This window comes from Pongo pygmaeus, chromosome 1 (genome assembly GCF_028885625.2).
Source record: "Pongo pygmaeus isolate AG05252 chromosome 1, NHGRI_mPonPyg2-v2.0_pri, whole genome shotgun sequence".
Taxonomy (NCBI): Eukaryota; Metazoa; Chordata; class Mammalia; order Primates; family Hominidae; genus Pongo; species Pongo pygmaeus.
The window spans coordinates 229109006-229124860 of NC_072373.2; the positions used below are offsets into that span (position 1 = coordinate 229109006).

Consider the following 15855-nt stretch of genomic DNA (forward strand, 5'->3'; position numbering starts at 1 on the left):
AGGCTCATGCCTGTAATCTCAGCTACTTGGGAGGCTGAGGCAGGAGAATTGCTTGGATCCAGGAGGGGAAGTTGCAGTGAGCCAAGATCACTCCATTGCACTCCAGCCTGGGTGACACAGCGAGACTCTGTCTAAAAATAAAAATAAAAAGTCACTCAAAATTATCCTTTTTTGTATGGCTAACCCCCCCCCCCCCCACATGCCATACAATTAGGTTCATTTGTTTCATTCTGTCTCCAAGTTTTAGATGCTTTTCTATTTTGATTTATTTTTGGTTTTCTAATTACACAGCTCTATAGCTGAATGTAAGCACATTTAAAGAGATCTACTTTCTATTCCTGTGCCCTTCTGCCCCAGATAGTAACCTTTTTAATGTAAATATATATATATATATATTCTTATTGCCGCTGCTCCTTCTTACATAAATACTATACACACTTTCCTGCATCTTGATTATTATTTTTTTTTTTTTTTGAGACAGGATCTCACTTGTCACCCAAGCTGGAGTGCAGTGGCACGATCACAGCTCAGGGCAGCATCAATCTCCTGGGCTCAAGAGGTCCTCCCACCTCAGCCTCTCGAGTAGCTGGGACTACAGGTGTGCGCCACCATGGCCGGCTGATTTTTTTTGTATTTTTTTAGAGTCAGGGTTTCACCATGTTGCCCAGGGCTGGTCTCAAACTCCTGGACTCAAGCGATCCTCCCACCTTGTCCCCCAAAGTGCTGGGATTAGAAGCGTGAGCAGCTGCGCCTGGCCTGATTTTTTTTTTTTTTTTTTTTTGAGATGGGGTTTCACTATGTTGCCGGGGCTGCAGTGTAGTGGTACAATCATAGCTCACTGCAGCCTCAAACTCCTGGGCTCAAGCAATCCATCCTGCCTCAGCTTCCCAAGTAGCTGAAACTACAGGCTCAAGCCACCATGCCTGGCTCAATTTTTTTTACTTAACAATATGTTCTGGAGTCACTCCACAGCAGAACGTAGAAATAAATGGTCTTTATACCTTCTTTACAGCTGACCTCCATCGTGTAGCTGTTCCACAGCTTCCTTAACCAACCAGTTCCAGGGACACGGGGCTGTTCTCAGGCTGTCACTGTCCTTTCCTTCTTTCCTAGACAGTATATATATACATATTATATATATACTATATATATATACTATATATATATAGTATATATATACATATACTATATATATATACTATATATATATATAGAGAGAGAGAGAGAGAGTTGGAGTCTTGCTCTGTTGCCCAGGCTGGAGTGCAGTAGTGTGATCTTGGCTCACTGAAACCTCTGCTTCCTAGGTTCAAGCGATTCTCCTGTGTCAGCCTCCCGAGTAGCTGGGATTACAGGCATGCGCCACTACACCCAGCTAATTTTTGTATTTTAGTAGACAGGGGTTTCACCATGTTGGCCAGGCTGGTCTTGAACTCCTGACCTCAGGTGATCCACCTGCCTTGGCCTCCCAAAGTGCTGGGATTATAGGCGTGAGCCACTGCACCCAGCCCTTTCCTAGAAAGTATATTAACAGTTCATCGGGAAAGGTCCAGGGAGGCAAAGCTGATAAGGAAGAAGCCCTATCATTTCCGTAGAGTCGGGAAGAAGTATAATCTCTCTTATCAAAGCGAACCTGGGCTGGTAATGGTGGCTTGGTTCTATTCCTCAGATTCTGAGGAGGAAAGCGATCCGGCCCTGCGGAAGGCAGGTGAGTGCAGAGGTGCTGTGGCGTCACCCAGCTACTTTCCACAGCCATTCTCACAGGTGCTGGGCATTCTGCAAGGTGTCTTGCCTCTGATGGATCAGGTTATGGGCCAGGATAAAACCAAAGGACCTCCCAGGCCTCACTGTGGCAGCAGGAGCCGGCCACCCTGCAAGCCGTACACGGGGTGGGCTGGAAGACTGCCGGGGTAGGGGGCGCGTCCAATTCACTCCTGAGCCCAGTTCTTGGCACAGAGTGGCCCAGTGAGAGACCACTCCCTTTCCTCACACTCCCACGTCTCCGTTGCAAATGGCCCCCACAGGCCAGCGGTGCGAGAAGAGGCTCCGGCGTAACAGGATGCACGGCGAGATGGGCTGGGCAGCAGGGGGTGGGGACTGTGGGGAAGGCAATGGGGAACATCGGAACCGGCTTGGCATGTTGGGCCGATCTTCCGTTTTGGTTTTTTTTGTTTGTCTTGAGACGGAGTCTCGCTCTGTCGCTCAGGCTGGAGTGCAGTGGCGCAGTCTTGGCTCACTGCAACCTCCGCCTCCCGGGTTCAAACGATTCTCCTGCCTCTGGGGTAGCTGGGACTGCAGGTGTGCACCACCACAGCCGGCTAATTTTTGTATTTTTAGTAGAGACAGGGTTTCACCATGTTGGCCAGGATGGTCTCGAACTCCTGACCTCAAGTGATCTGCCCAACTCAGCCTCCCAAAGTGTTGGGATTACAGGCATGAGCCACTGTGCCCAGCCGGGTTTTTGCTGTTTTTAATTTTGAAACGGGGTCTTGATTTTGCTCAGGCCAGAGTGTGATGGCACCGTCATAGCTCACTGACTTTGCTATTTACTTTTACAATTTTTCAATCAGACAGTCGGAGTCTTTGCTGGAACATAACATTCAGAAGTCTTTTTTTTTGAGCCGGAGTCTCACTCTGTCATCCAGCCTGGAGTGCAGTGGTGCGATCTTGGCTCACTGCAACCTCCTCCTCCTGGATTCAAGCGATTCTCCTGCCTCAGCCTCCTGAGTAGCTGGGATTACAGGCACCTGCCACCATGCCCCACTAATTTTTGTATATTTAGAAGAGACGGGGTTTCACCATGTTGGCCAGGCTGGTCTCGAACTCCTGACCTCAAGTGATCCGTCCACCTCGGCCTCCTAAAGTGCTGGGATTACAGGCGTGAGCCACGCGCCCAGCCCGATCTTCCATTTTCAAGAGAAGAGGAAAATCCCCATTTTCAGGGGAAACCTAGTTTTTTAGGTTGACAATGAGTTCAAACCATCATGCACCTGCCCCGGTTCTCTGGGCCACTGCGCCGGTGCCGAGCTCCTCCAGGCCCCCCAAGTCTGTCTGTCACCTCCAAGGCTTGGCCCTGGGCCAGGCCTGGCCGTCTGGGACCCCGGAGACGTCCCCGCCCCGCGGCCTGTGGCCTGGCCCTTCAGCCGCGCCTCCGGGCCCGCGACCTCCTTGCTCCGGCCCCGCGCCGCCCCGCCCCGCGCGGCGTGTGGTGGGTCGGACCAAACCACCCGCTCCAGCCAGGGAGCAGCACGGGCGAGGCTCCCCCTCCGGCCACGATGGAGTCTTCCGTTGCCATGGAGCTGCAGGCTCCAAACCACGCCGCCGGCGCCGCCGAGGGCAATCGCCAAGGACCGCCGCCTCCCGGAGCGGCCCGGGGTTTCTGTGCCTCCGGAGCCCGAGAACCTGGGACCCAGGCCAGCCAGAGGTGGGTAATGGGGGCGGATGCGTTTGACCCTGGGGCTGAGCTGGAAGGGTTTGACCCCCGCCCCCCAGGCAGAACTCCGTCCCATATTAAACGCCTTTCCCAGAAAGCTGTGCCAGAGAAATGACTTTGTTAGTAGTTCTAGTCCCTGGTTCGTTTCAGGGAACCCCGGCGCTGGCACAGCCTCTGTTGAGGGACCCGCCCCTGACTTTGCAGCAGATGTTATAATAAAGTATTATTATAACACATTTACAAAAACATTAAACAAAAATCAAGGGCCAGCTTGTCTGGTGAAAAGTTAAGACTCATGAGTGTCTGCCTAGCTAAAAAGGAGAACATGGTCCATAGCCCCAAAGTCGTTTGGTTTTAGTAAGTATAACCTGGTTTTTGAAGCTGATTTGCCTCTAGTATTTTGTTTTTCCTAAAGGAATACTCCTTTTATCTGCATAAGCCAGGTACTGAGGTAGTAAGCAGGCCTGCTCTAGGGCCCACAGTTCAAAAGAAATGGACTGATATTCTCTGCATAAAGATGGTGCATAAATGCGCATGTGCAACTTAGAGATTGGTTATAAAGCGAACGTCAGTAGCCACTACCCAAGTTAAGAAATAGAACCTCATCAGCACCCCAAAGTCTCTCCCGCAAGACCATGGCTGACTTTTTCTTTAGTTTTACTACCTATGCATGCGTCCCTAAACAATATAACTTTCCCTTATTTTAAACTTTATAGAAACTTTATATAAAATTTTAAAGATGATATATAAATTTCTTTAGTTTTACTACCTATGCATGCGTCCCTAAACAATATAACTTTCCCTTATTTTAAATTTTATAGAAACTTTATATAAAATTTTAAAGATGATATATAAATTTCTTTAGTTTTACTACCTATGCATGCGTCCCTAAACAATATAGTTAACTTTCCCTTATTTTAAACTTTATATAAACTTTATATAAAATTTTAAGGAATATATGTGGTGTTATATAAACAATATATAATATAAATATATAGACTATATATAATACCACATATAGTTTTATGTAAGTTTAATAATATATATTAAACTTTATATAATAGTACATATATTCTTTAAATTTTTTTTTTTTGAGACAGAGTCTCACTGTGTTGCCTAGGTTGGAGTGAAGCGGGGCGATCTTGGCTCACTGCAACCTCCGCCTCCTGGGTTCAAGCGATTCTCCTGCCTCAGCCTCCCAAGTAGCTGGGATTATAGGCGCCCACCACCATGCCTGGCTAATTTTTGTATTTTTAGTATAGACGGGGTTTCCCCATGTTGGCCAGGATGGTCTTGAACTCCTGATCTCAAATGATCCACCCACCTCCACCTCCCAAAGTGCTGGGATTACAGGTGGCGAGCCACCACACCCAGCCAACTTTCATTTATTTTAAACTTTATATAAATTTATTTATATTAAATTTTAAAGAATATATGTGGTATTATATAAGATTTATATAAGTTTAATAATATATATAAACTTTATGTAATACCACATATGTTCTTTAAAATTTTTTGAAACAATCCCAAACTTGTATAAAAGTTGCAAGTTCAGCACAAAAAACTTCTTGTGAAGTATTTGAGAGTAAGTTGCCTTCATGACGCTCTGTCGCCGCCCACCCTTGTAGAGTGTATTTTCCACAAACGAGGACATTCTCCAACACAGCCACACATGGCCCGAGTCAGGAGAGGACACAGGCCTGTCGCTGTGTTTACCCCTCAGCCTATCAAACATGCTTTGCCAGTTGATTGCATCAGGGCCCCAACGTGGAAGGATCCAGCCTAGAGTTACTTTGCACTGAATTCTCACATACCTCTTTGTTTCCCTTCAGTCCAGAACATTCCTTGGGCTTGCTTTGGCTGTCATGACCCTGACACCTCTGAAGGTCATGGGCCAATTACTTTGGAGAAGGTCCCTCCATTTGGTTTCGTCTGCTGTGTCCTCGTGATTAGATTCCCACTGTGCGTCTCGGACAGGAAAGTCACAGAGGTGACACCGTGGCCTGTTCATTCCATCCAGTCAGTGGCTCACAGTGGTCACGTTGTCACGTTACTGATGATGTTCACTTTGAGCTCTTGATTAAGGTGGTATCTGCCAGCATCTCCACTGGGAAGTTCTTTTTTCCTTCGTAATTAACAAGCATTTTGGCTGGGTGCGGTGGCTCACGCCTGTAATCCCAGCACTTTGGGAGGCTGAGGAGGGCGGATCACGAGGTCAGTAGATCGAGACCATCCTAGCTAACACAGTGAAACCCTGTCTCTCCTAAAAATACAAAAATTAGCCGGGCGTGGTGGCGGTCACCTGTAGTCCCAGCTACTCGGGAGGCTGAGGCAGGAGAATGGCGTGAACCTGGGAGGTGGAGCTTGCAGTGAGCCGAGATAGCGCCACTGCACTCCAGCCTGGGCGACAGAGCGAGACTCCGTCTCCAAAAAAAAAAAAAAAACCACAACCACAAGCATTTTGTAGGAGGTATTAGGAAGCTATGCAAATATGTCATCACTCTCAGGCTTGGCCTGGGAGGCTCTCACGGTGGACACCTTCTTCTCCTGCCTGGGCTCTGATACCCTCTGCTGGACCACACCTGGGGCTGCCCTCTTTCTTCTCAGGCTCTGATATCCAGCTCTGAGCCTCAGCCACACACACCGGCACCCTCCTCACCCAGCCAGGCACCCGCATACAGCTCTGAGCCTCAGCCACATACCCTCACCCTCCTCACCCAGCCAGGCTCCGACAGCCCAGCCTGGGCCACTGTGGATCCTGCTCCACCTGCCCTACCCAGGGAACCTGTTGTGACAGTGAAGGGAAGGGGGAGAGGAAGAGCATCAGGCGTGCCTCCGTCTTTTTCTCCTCGGGGTTGTGTGAGAGATTCATCCACACAGTGGCACCACGGCCATCGGGGCTGTGTCTAAGCCTCAGGACCTGAGAATATGACTTTATTTGGACTTACGGTGATGCCTGTAAGCAGCTAAGAGGAGGACATACTAGAGAGAATGTCCTACGAAGATTGGAATTTTGCTGCCACAAGCCACAGAACTAGCAGAAGCTAGAAGAGAGGCCTGAGACAGGCCCTTCCCTCGTGCCTTCAGAGGGAGCATGGCCCTGCCATCAACTCGGTTTTAGACGATGGCTTCCAGAACCGTGAGACAACTCTGTTGTTGAAGCCACCTAGGTTGTGGTACTTTGTTTTGGCGACCCCGGGAAGCTAAGACAACTGGTGGGATTTTCTGTAGGGTGTGCTCCTGGGAGAGGAATCGCAGAGCCAGAGGCTGCCGCAGGCAGGATGATCTCCCCCTTCCCCAAAAAACCCATGTCCTGGTCCTCCAAACCCATGTGTGTGTTAGGGGACATGGCACGCCCTTGACTGTGAAGTGCCTGTTGAAGTCTTTTGCCCATTTTGCTGTGGGGCTGTCTGTCTTCTTTATCCACTCATGGATATTCCTTACATGGTCTTGACAGTAAAACTCTGGGTTATGTGTTGTGATTGTCTTCTTCTACTTTGTAGGTTTTCTTTTTCTTTTTCTTTTTTTTTTTTTTTTTTTGAGATGGAGTCTCGCTCTGTCACCCAGGCTGGAGTGCGGTGGCGCAATCTTGGCTGACCGCAATCTCTACCTCCCCGGTTCAAGCAACTCTCCTGCCTCAGCCTCCCAAGTAGCTGGGACTACAGGCGCCCGCCACCATGCCTGGCTAATTTTTTGTATTTTTAGTAGAGATGGGGTTTCACTGTGTTAGCCAGGATGGTCTTGATCTCCTGACCTCATGATCCGCCCGCCTCAGCCTCCCAAAGTGCTGGGATTACAGGCGCGAGCCACTGCACCCGGCCTGTAGGTTTTCTTTAACTTTCCCTAGGATGTCATCTGAACAAAAGATTTGGTTTTGTTTATTTGTTTGAGACAGAGTCTTGCTCTGTCGCCTAAGCTGTAGTGCAGTGGCACGATCTTGGCTCACTGCAACCTCCTCCTCCCAGGTTCAAGGGAGTCTCTTGCCTCAGCCTCCCGAGTAGCTGGGGTTACAGCTGCATGCCACCGCGCCTGGCTAATTTTTGTATTTTTTGTAGAGACGGGGTTTCGCCATGTTGGCCAGGCTGGTCTCAAACTCCTGACCTCAAGTGACCCACCTGCCTCAGCCTCCCAAAGTGCTGGTGTGAGCCACTGCACCTGGCCTGAATGAAAATTTTTAATTGAAATGTGGGTGACTCTACCAAATTTTCCCTTTGTGCCTAATGTTTTTGTGTCTTATTTAAGAAATTCTGAGGTAACAAGGCTCCATTCCTACCCCCCATTGACTCCCCGCTAACACACGCTGTAGCAGAATTTTGAGTTTTCCCATACGAGTCTTTAATCCACGTGAGACTGATCTTTGGGTGGGTGCCGACAAAGATGTCCATCCCGTGGCTGCTACCCAGCAACCCTGCTTCTATCCTGCATAGCGCTAGTACGCGGGGGCCTGTTTCTGGCCTCTCTGATCTGTCCCACTGGTCTGTTTGTCTTGGCCAAAGCACTCTACTGTCTTAATTTTACAGCTTTAGAATCAATCTTGATATCTGGTGGGGCACCCCTTCCCCCTTCAAAACTGTTGTTCCATTGTTCTTCCATATACATTTTAAAATTCACCAGATGAGTTTCTCATTCTCTTGCTCTTGCATGTAGACACACACACACACACACACACACACACACACATTTCTGTTAGGATTTGGATAGGAGTTTTAGGGAATCTATAGAGCAATTTGGAAAGAACTGACTTCCTGACAACATTGAGTTTCTAGTGCTTGAACATGCAGCTATTTATTTATTTATTTTTTATTTTTTATCTTATTTTATTATTACTTTTTTTTGAGACGGAGTCTCACTCTGTCACCTAGGCTAGAGTGCAGTGGCGAGATCTCAGCTCACTGCAAGCTCCGCCTCCTGGCTTCATGCCATTCTCCTACCTCAGCCTCCCGAGTAGCTGGGACTACAGGTGCCTGCCACCACGCCCGGCTAATTTTATTTTTGTATTTTTAGTAGAGACGAAGTTTCACCGTGTTAGCCATCTCCTGACCTCGTGATCTGCCTGCCTCAGCCTCCCAAAGTGCTGGGATTACAGGCGTGAGCCACTGCGCCCAGCCTATTTATTTAGACTTTCTTTTAGAAAAAACTTTTATTATGGAAAATTGCAAAGTCAAAAAACTAGAGAGAATGATAATACGAAGCCTTAGGTTCCCATCCCTGCCTCAGCAACTATCAGCCTCATAGCATTCCTCTCCCATTACCCCTCCCTGCTTGTAGTTCTGGACTAGCGTGTTTCAAAGAAAATCCCAGGCGAGATATCATTTCACCTGTAAAAACCTTTGTAGATGCCTCTGACATATAGAAACTCATTTTTAGCATAAACACAAAATCCTCATCAACCCCAATATAATTAATAACTTCTTGTTTTTTTTGAGATGAAGTCTCACTCTGTTACCCAGGCTGGAGTGCAATGGCACGATCTTGGCTCACTGCAACCTCCACCTCCCGGGTTCAAACGTTTCTCCTGCCTCAGCCTCCCAAGTAGCTGGGATTACAGGCATGTGCCACCACGCTTGGCTAATTTTTGTATTTTTAGTAGAGATGAGGTTTTACCATGTTGGCCAGGCAGGTCTCGAACTCCTGACCTCAGGTGATCCGCCTGCCTCAGCCTCCCAAAGTGCTGGGATTATAGGCGTGAGCCACCACGCCCGGCCCACATTAATAATTTCTTAATGGAAACTAATGCCAGTCTGTGCTCACTTTCAGGAATTGTCTCAAAAAATGTCTTTTACAGCTGGTTTACTTGAATCGAGATTTGAACAAGATCCCCAGGTTGCGTGTGGCCGACTTGTCCCTCGAGGCTCTTTTCACTTAAAGACCCCCCTTCCTTATTTCCCCCAGGCCATTTATTTGTTGAAGAAACAGGGTCATTTGTTCCATTTATTTTTATGTCCGTCTCCTTTACTGTTGCCCGAGAGGGTTCCTCATATTCTCTGTAGAGGTCCGTGTGTCTTTTGTTGTATTTATTCTTGAGTACTTCAAGGTTTTTGATGTAATTGTAAATGGTAGCTTTTCCAAATCTTATTTTCTCATTATTTCTTCTGAAAAATAGAAATATACTTGATTTTTATTATTGAAGTTGTACCTAACAACATTACTAAGTTGTTTTAATTAAATAACTTATCTGTATATTTGTTTGGATATTCTATGTATACAGTCATTTTATCTGAAATAATGACCATTTTTCCCTTCCATTCCTTATGCCTTTTATTTCTTTTTTTTTTTTTTTTTTTTTTGAGATGGAGTTTCGCTCTTGTTGCCCAGGCGGGAGTGCAGTGGCGCAGTCTCGGCTCACTGCAACCTCCACCTCCCAGGTTCAAACGTTTCTCCTGCCTCAGCCTCCCAAGTAGCTGGGATTACAGGCATGCACCACCACGCCTTGCTAATTTTGTATTTTTGGTAGAGGCGGGGTTTCCCCACGTTGGTCAGGCCGGTCTCGAACTCCTGACCTCAGGTGATCCGCCCACCTTAGCCTCCCAAAGTGCTGGGATTACAGGCATGCGCCACCATGCCTGGCCGCCTTTTATTTTTTTTACATCTGATTGTTCTGGCTGGGGACATGATGAATACTGAGAAGTGGTTTTAGAGAGCATCCCTGTTTTGTTCTCAGTCTTAAGGGAATGTTTTTAATGTTTAAGTGTGACGTTTGCTGTGGTGATTTTTGGTATATATATATACTATATATACTCTAGCACATTACAGATGTTCATTTATTCGTCTTCTTCTTCTTTTTTTTTTTTTTTTTTTTTGAGACAGAGTCTTGCTCTGTCACCCAGGCTGGAGTGCAGTGGCATGATCTTGGCTCACTGCAACCTCCACCTCCTGAGTTTAAGCGATTCTCCTGCCTCAGGCTCCTGAGTAGCTGGGATTACAGGTGCCTGCCACCACACCCGGCTAATTTTTGTATTTTTAGTAGAGACAGGGTTTCACCGTGTTGGTCAGGCTGGTCTCCAACTCTGGACCTCAAGTGATCCACCTGCCTCAGCCTCCAAAAGTGCTGAGATCACAGACATGAGCCACCGCACCCGGCCAATATTTCAGGAGACCTTCTTTCTGTTACTGCCAGTCCACTTAGAAGCCCACATGAGATCACACACTTAATCTGATTTTTTTCTCTATTTTTCATATGTTTAAAGTAGCACCCATAATGAATAATTTGATCAATGAATAATCTGATCAATCAACGTTAAGTGCAGATTTGAAGCTGCTGAGTCTTCCTGATGGATTGAACATGGGTTAGAATGTGTCCCCACTGCTATTCCTGCTTTTTTCCTAAGTTTTTTGTCTGTTTCTAGACAACTCCACTAACTTTCTATTTATGGTTCCTGCATTTCTTTCTGACTTTTAAAATGCACTGCTTCTTAAGCTTGTGTTTTAGATGTCTCTTTTAAATTGTAGAGAGTTTGGCCAGGCACAGTGGTTCATACCTGTAATCCCAGCACTTCGGAAGGCTGAGGCAGGCGGATTACCTGAGGTCTTGAGTTTCAAATCAGCCTGGCCAACATGATGAAACTCCGTCTCTACTAAAAATACAAAAATTAGCCAGGCGTGGTGGCCTGTGCCTGTAATCCCAGCTGCCCAGGAGGCTGGGGTATGAGAATTGCTTGACCCCGGGGGGCGGAGGTTGCAGTGAGCTGAGATCGCACCTCTGCACTCCAGCCTGGGAGACAGAGTGAGACTCTGCCTCAAAAAAACAAAAACAAAACCAAAAAAAGTTAGTTTGATTTTTTTTTATTGTTCTTGGGTTTTTGTTGTTGTTGTTTTCGTTTTGTTTGTTTGTTTGAGATGGAGTCTTGCTCTGTCGCCCAGGCTGGAGTGCAGTGGTGCGATCTCGGCTCACTGCAAGTTCCGCCTCCCGGGTTCACGCCATTCTCCTGCCTCAGCCTCCTGAGTAGCTGGGACCACAGGTGCCCGCCACCATGCCCGGCTAATTGTTTGTATTTTTAGTAGAGATGGGGTTTTACCATGTTAGCCAGGATGGTCTCGATCTCCTGACCTCGTGATCCACCCACCTTGGCCTCCCAAAGTGCTGGGATTACAGGCATGAGCCACCGAGCCCAGCCTGTTCTTAGTTTTTAATGCAATTCGATAATATACTTCCATTTAGCTTGGTTATTTAATCTATATTTTTACTTAGGTTTTAACCTGAAAGTTTCTTATTTTTTCCGTTCTTCAACTGTTTTTTTTTTTTCTTTTTTTTGAGACTGAGTCTCATTCTGTCGCCCAGGCTGGAGTGCAGTGGCATGATCTCAGCTCACTGCAACCTCCGCCTCCTGGGTTCAAACGATTCTCCTGCCTCAGCCTCCTAAGTAGCTGGGATTACAGGGATGCGCCATCACGCCCGGCTAATTTTTGTATTTTTAGTAGAGATGGGGTTTCACTATGTTGGCCAGGCTGGTCTCAAATCTTAAGTGATCCGCCCGCCTCGGCTTCCCAAAGTGCTGGGATTACAGGTGTGAGCCATCTCACCTGGTTCGTTCTTCAACATTTTTACGAGAATTAAAGTACAGTCCTATCCGGCATTTCTGATTATTTTCAGTGTGATGCCGGCACACTGGCTAGCCGTGTTACCACAGTGGAACTTCCACTGCTTCTTCAGCACACTTTCCTGGGTCTCTCAGTTCCCAATCCCACTGCTCCCACTGGAGGACCACCTGAAGCTGCCCAGTCCTGAACCTTTCACAGCTGTGTGGCGACGTCAGGTTTGTTCTCAGCTTCCCCTGCAGAGGGTCAGCCAGTGCCTCTGTCTGCAGGGACAGCTACCCTCATCCCTCCACCTCCCGCTTCTCTTTGCTTCTGTTTCTCCCACTGGCCGTTGCCCTGGTAAATTCCTGTATTGAAAACAATAAATCTACCCCCTGTTGTTAGTGAGGACTCAGGAGAGATCGGAGGTGACTGCCTGTTGGAAGTGCCGTCTTTAACCGGATGCTCAGTGTATATGGTTTAGTGTGATCATCTTCAAAGGAACTGTGTGTGTGCAGTGACACCTTTTATAAGACTGTCACCCAGTGGGTGTCCAGCAAAATGAGGTCGCGGAGGCCACGTGGAATTCACAAGCACAGAGCTGAATAGGTTTGGCCATTTTCTAAATATTTTCTGAAAATCCCGCCGTTCAAAGACTAGCAGGTTAATCAGTTCTTTCAAGTGGAAAAAATATTGTTGGAATTTTACAAGATGCCTTAAAATTCTGCCTCTCAGGACTTTAAAATGCAATTGTTTCTTTGTAAGTTTAAAAAACTACTAGCATTGATACATTAATAATTTATCCAAGAAACATTGCTAGGCACTGAAAATATTTTTAGTGAATTATTCTGAAGCAATTGCTAAGTTAAGCAATGAAAAACAGTCCTCTACAATTTTACAATTTTAGCATCTCATACATAATGTCAACATTTATATACATTTCACCTGGAATTACTCATTATTTCAATGCGAAATGGTAGTGCTAATTCCCAGTGTTAAATGTCTGTCTCTATAATAGGTACATTGACTTAAAGCTTTTTTTTTTTTTTTTTAACACTTTTAGAGTGAGGGTCTTGCTCTGTCACCCAGGCTGGGCTGCAGTGGCACAATCACAGCTCATGGCAGCCTCGACCTCCTGGGCTCAAGTGATCCTCCCACCGCAGCCTACTGAATAGGTGGAACTACAGGTACGCACCACCACGCCTGGCTACATTTTTTTGCTTTTTTTTTTTTTTTGAGACGGAGTCTTGCTCTGTCGCCCAGGCTGGAGTGCAGTGATGTGATCTCGGCTCACTGCAACCTCTGCCTCCCGGGTTCACGCCATTCTCCTGCCTCAGCCTCCTGAGCAGCTGGGACTACAGGCACCTGCCACCATGCCCGGCTAATTTTTTGTATTTTTAGTAGAGACGGGGTTTCCTCGTGTTAGCCAGGATGGTCTTGATCTCCTGACCTCGTGATCCACCCACCTCGGCCTCCCAAAGTGCTGGGATTACAGGCGTGAGCCACTGCGCCTGGCCACTTTTTTTTTTTTCTAGAAATGGGGGTCTCACTATGTTGCCCAGGCTGGTCTCAAACTCCTGGCCTCAAGAGAGCCTCCCACCTCAGGCTCCCATGTTGCTGGGATTACAGGCATGAGCCACTGTGCCCTGCTGATTTATAAGCATTTGACATCAGCTGTTTTGTGTATTAATCATGGTACAAGCACGATGTGATTCATAGGCGTTAAAACCAATCACATATTCAAGGTATAATAGAAAACAGCCACCGGCCGGGCACAGTGGCTCACGCCTCCAGTTCCAACACTGGGAAGGCCAAGGCAGGTGGATCACTTGATCCCAAAAGTTTGAGACCAGCCTGGGCAACATGGCAAAACCCTGTCTCTACAGAAAATACAAAAATCAGCTGGGTGTGTTGGTGCGTGCCTGTAGTCCCAGCTCCTTGGGAGGCTGAAGCAGGAGGATCAGTTGAGCCCAGGAGTTCGAGGCTGCAGTGAGCTGTGATCGCACCACTGCACTCCAGCCTGGGTGACAGAGTCAAACCCTGTCTCAAAAAAGTAAAAGAAAGTTAGACATTAAATTTAATTCTCACCAGAAAAAATAAGTAAAGAGTTTGTGATTTTAACATTGTTTCTTTTTTTTGAGATAGTCTTCCTCTGTCGCCCAGGCTAGAATGCAGTGGCATGATCTCGACTCACTGCAACCCCCGCCTCCTGGGCTCAAGCAATTCTCCTGCCTCAGCCTCCCAAGTAGCTGGGACTACAGGTGCCTGCCACCATACCCGGCTAGTTTTTGTATTTTTAGTAGAGATGGGGTTTCACCATGCTGGCCAGGCTGGTCTCAAATTCCTGACCTCAAGTGATCTGCCCACCTCAGCCTCCCAAAGTGCTGGGATTATAAGCGCGAGCCACTGCGCCCAGCCTGTTTCTTAAGTGAAATTATTTAGTTCCAACATCTGGACACAGAAGATTTGGTACCAAGAGTTTCACACTAGCAAGCTCCTAACATTCCCAAAAGGATAAGCAAAGTGTAATGATAATTTTGAAATTATTTAAGAATTGTTTTTGGGCCGGGCGCGGTGGCTCACGCCTGTAATCCCAGCAGTTTGGGAGGCCAAGACAGGTGGATCACGAGGTCAGGAGATCGAGACCATCCTGGCTAACACAGTGAAACCCCATCTCTAATAAAAATACAAAAAAATTAGCTGGGCGTAGTGGCGGGCGCCTGTAGTCCCAGCTACTCAGGAGGCTGAGGCAGGAGAATGGCATGAACCCGGGAGGCGGAGCTTGCAGTGAGCCAAGATTGCGCCACTGCACTCCAGCCTGGGAGACTGAGTGAGACTCCATCTCCAAAAAAAAAAAAAAAAATGTGTTTGGTGCCAGATGTAGTGGCTCCAGCTTGTAATCCCAGCACTTTGGGAGGTTGAGGTGGGTGAATCCTGGCTGAGACCAGGAGTTCAAGACTAGCCTGGGCAACAAAGACAGACCCACCGTGTCAACCAATAATTTGAAAATTACCTGGGCATGGCAGCATGTGCGTGTAGTCTTAGCTACTTGTGAAGCTGGGACGGGAAGATTGCTTGAGCCCGGAAGTTTGAGGCTGCAGTGAACTGTGATTGCATCACTGCACTCCAGCCTGGGCAACAGAGTGAGACCCTGTCACAAAAGAAAAAAGAAATTGCCCAACAGTATTCCAGAGTATCCCTTTACACTCCCACCAGCAACGCGTGACGATGCCAGCCCTTCCATAGCCTTGCCAGTGCTCACTGTTGGCAGCGTTTTGATCTCAGCCTTTTTTTTTTTGAGATGGAGTCTCGCTCTGTCACCCAGGCTGGAGTGCAGTGGCGCGATCTCGGCTCACTGCAAGCTCCGCCTCCTGGGTTCACGCCATTCTCCTGCCTCAGCCTCCTGAGTAGCTGGGACCACAGGCGCCCGCCACCACGCCCGGCTAATTTTGTCTGTTTTTTAGTAGAGACGGGGTTTCACCGTGTCAGCCAGGATGGTCTCAATCTCCTGACCTTGTGATCCGCCCACCTCGGCCTCCCAAAGTGCTGGGATTACAGGCATGAGCCATCGCGCCCGGCCGATCTCAGGCATTCTAATCAGTATATAGTAGTATCTCATTATGGCTTGATTCATATTTCCCTAAAGATACTGATGTTACACAGAGTTTCACATGCATATTGGCCATTTGTGTATCTCTTTTCTTATGGAATTCCAAATCTTTTGACATTTTTTTCTTGAGACGGAGTCTCGCTCTTGTCCCCAGGCTGGAGTGCAGTGGCACGATCTCGGCTCACTGCAACCTCTGCCTCCCGAGTTCAAGCAATTCTCCTGCCTCAGCCTCCAGAGTAGCTGGGATTATAGGCACTTGCCACCACACCCAGCTAATTTTGTATTTCATTATTTTAATTTT

At 47.5% G+C, this 15855-nt stretch overlaps 1 protein-coding gene across 8 annotated transcripts in view; it reads left to right on the top strand.

The window, feature by feature from the left end:
• The first annotated feature begins 3287 nt into the window (after positions 1–3287).
• The window catches only part of CFAP74 (cilia and flagella associated protein 74), an 82165-nt gene continuing 69597 nt past the window's right edge, over positions 3288–15855 (top strand). For 7 of the 8 annotated variants that reach the window (XR_008492975.1, XM_054444305.2, XM_054444340.2 and 4 more), the window contains exon 1: positions 3296–3421. The gene's annotated coding sequence lies outside the window, so the exon portion shown is untranslated. Of the gene's footprint in view, positions 3422–15855 lie in introns of all 8 variants that reach the window. The other variant, XM_054444327.2, reaches the window with a different exon arrangement.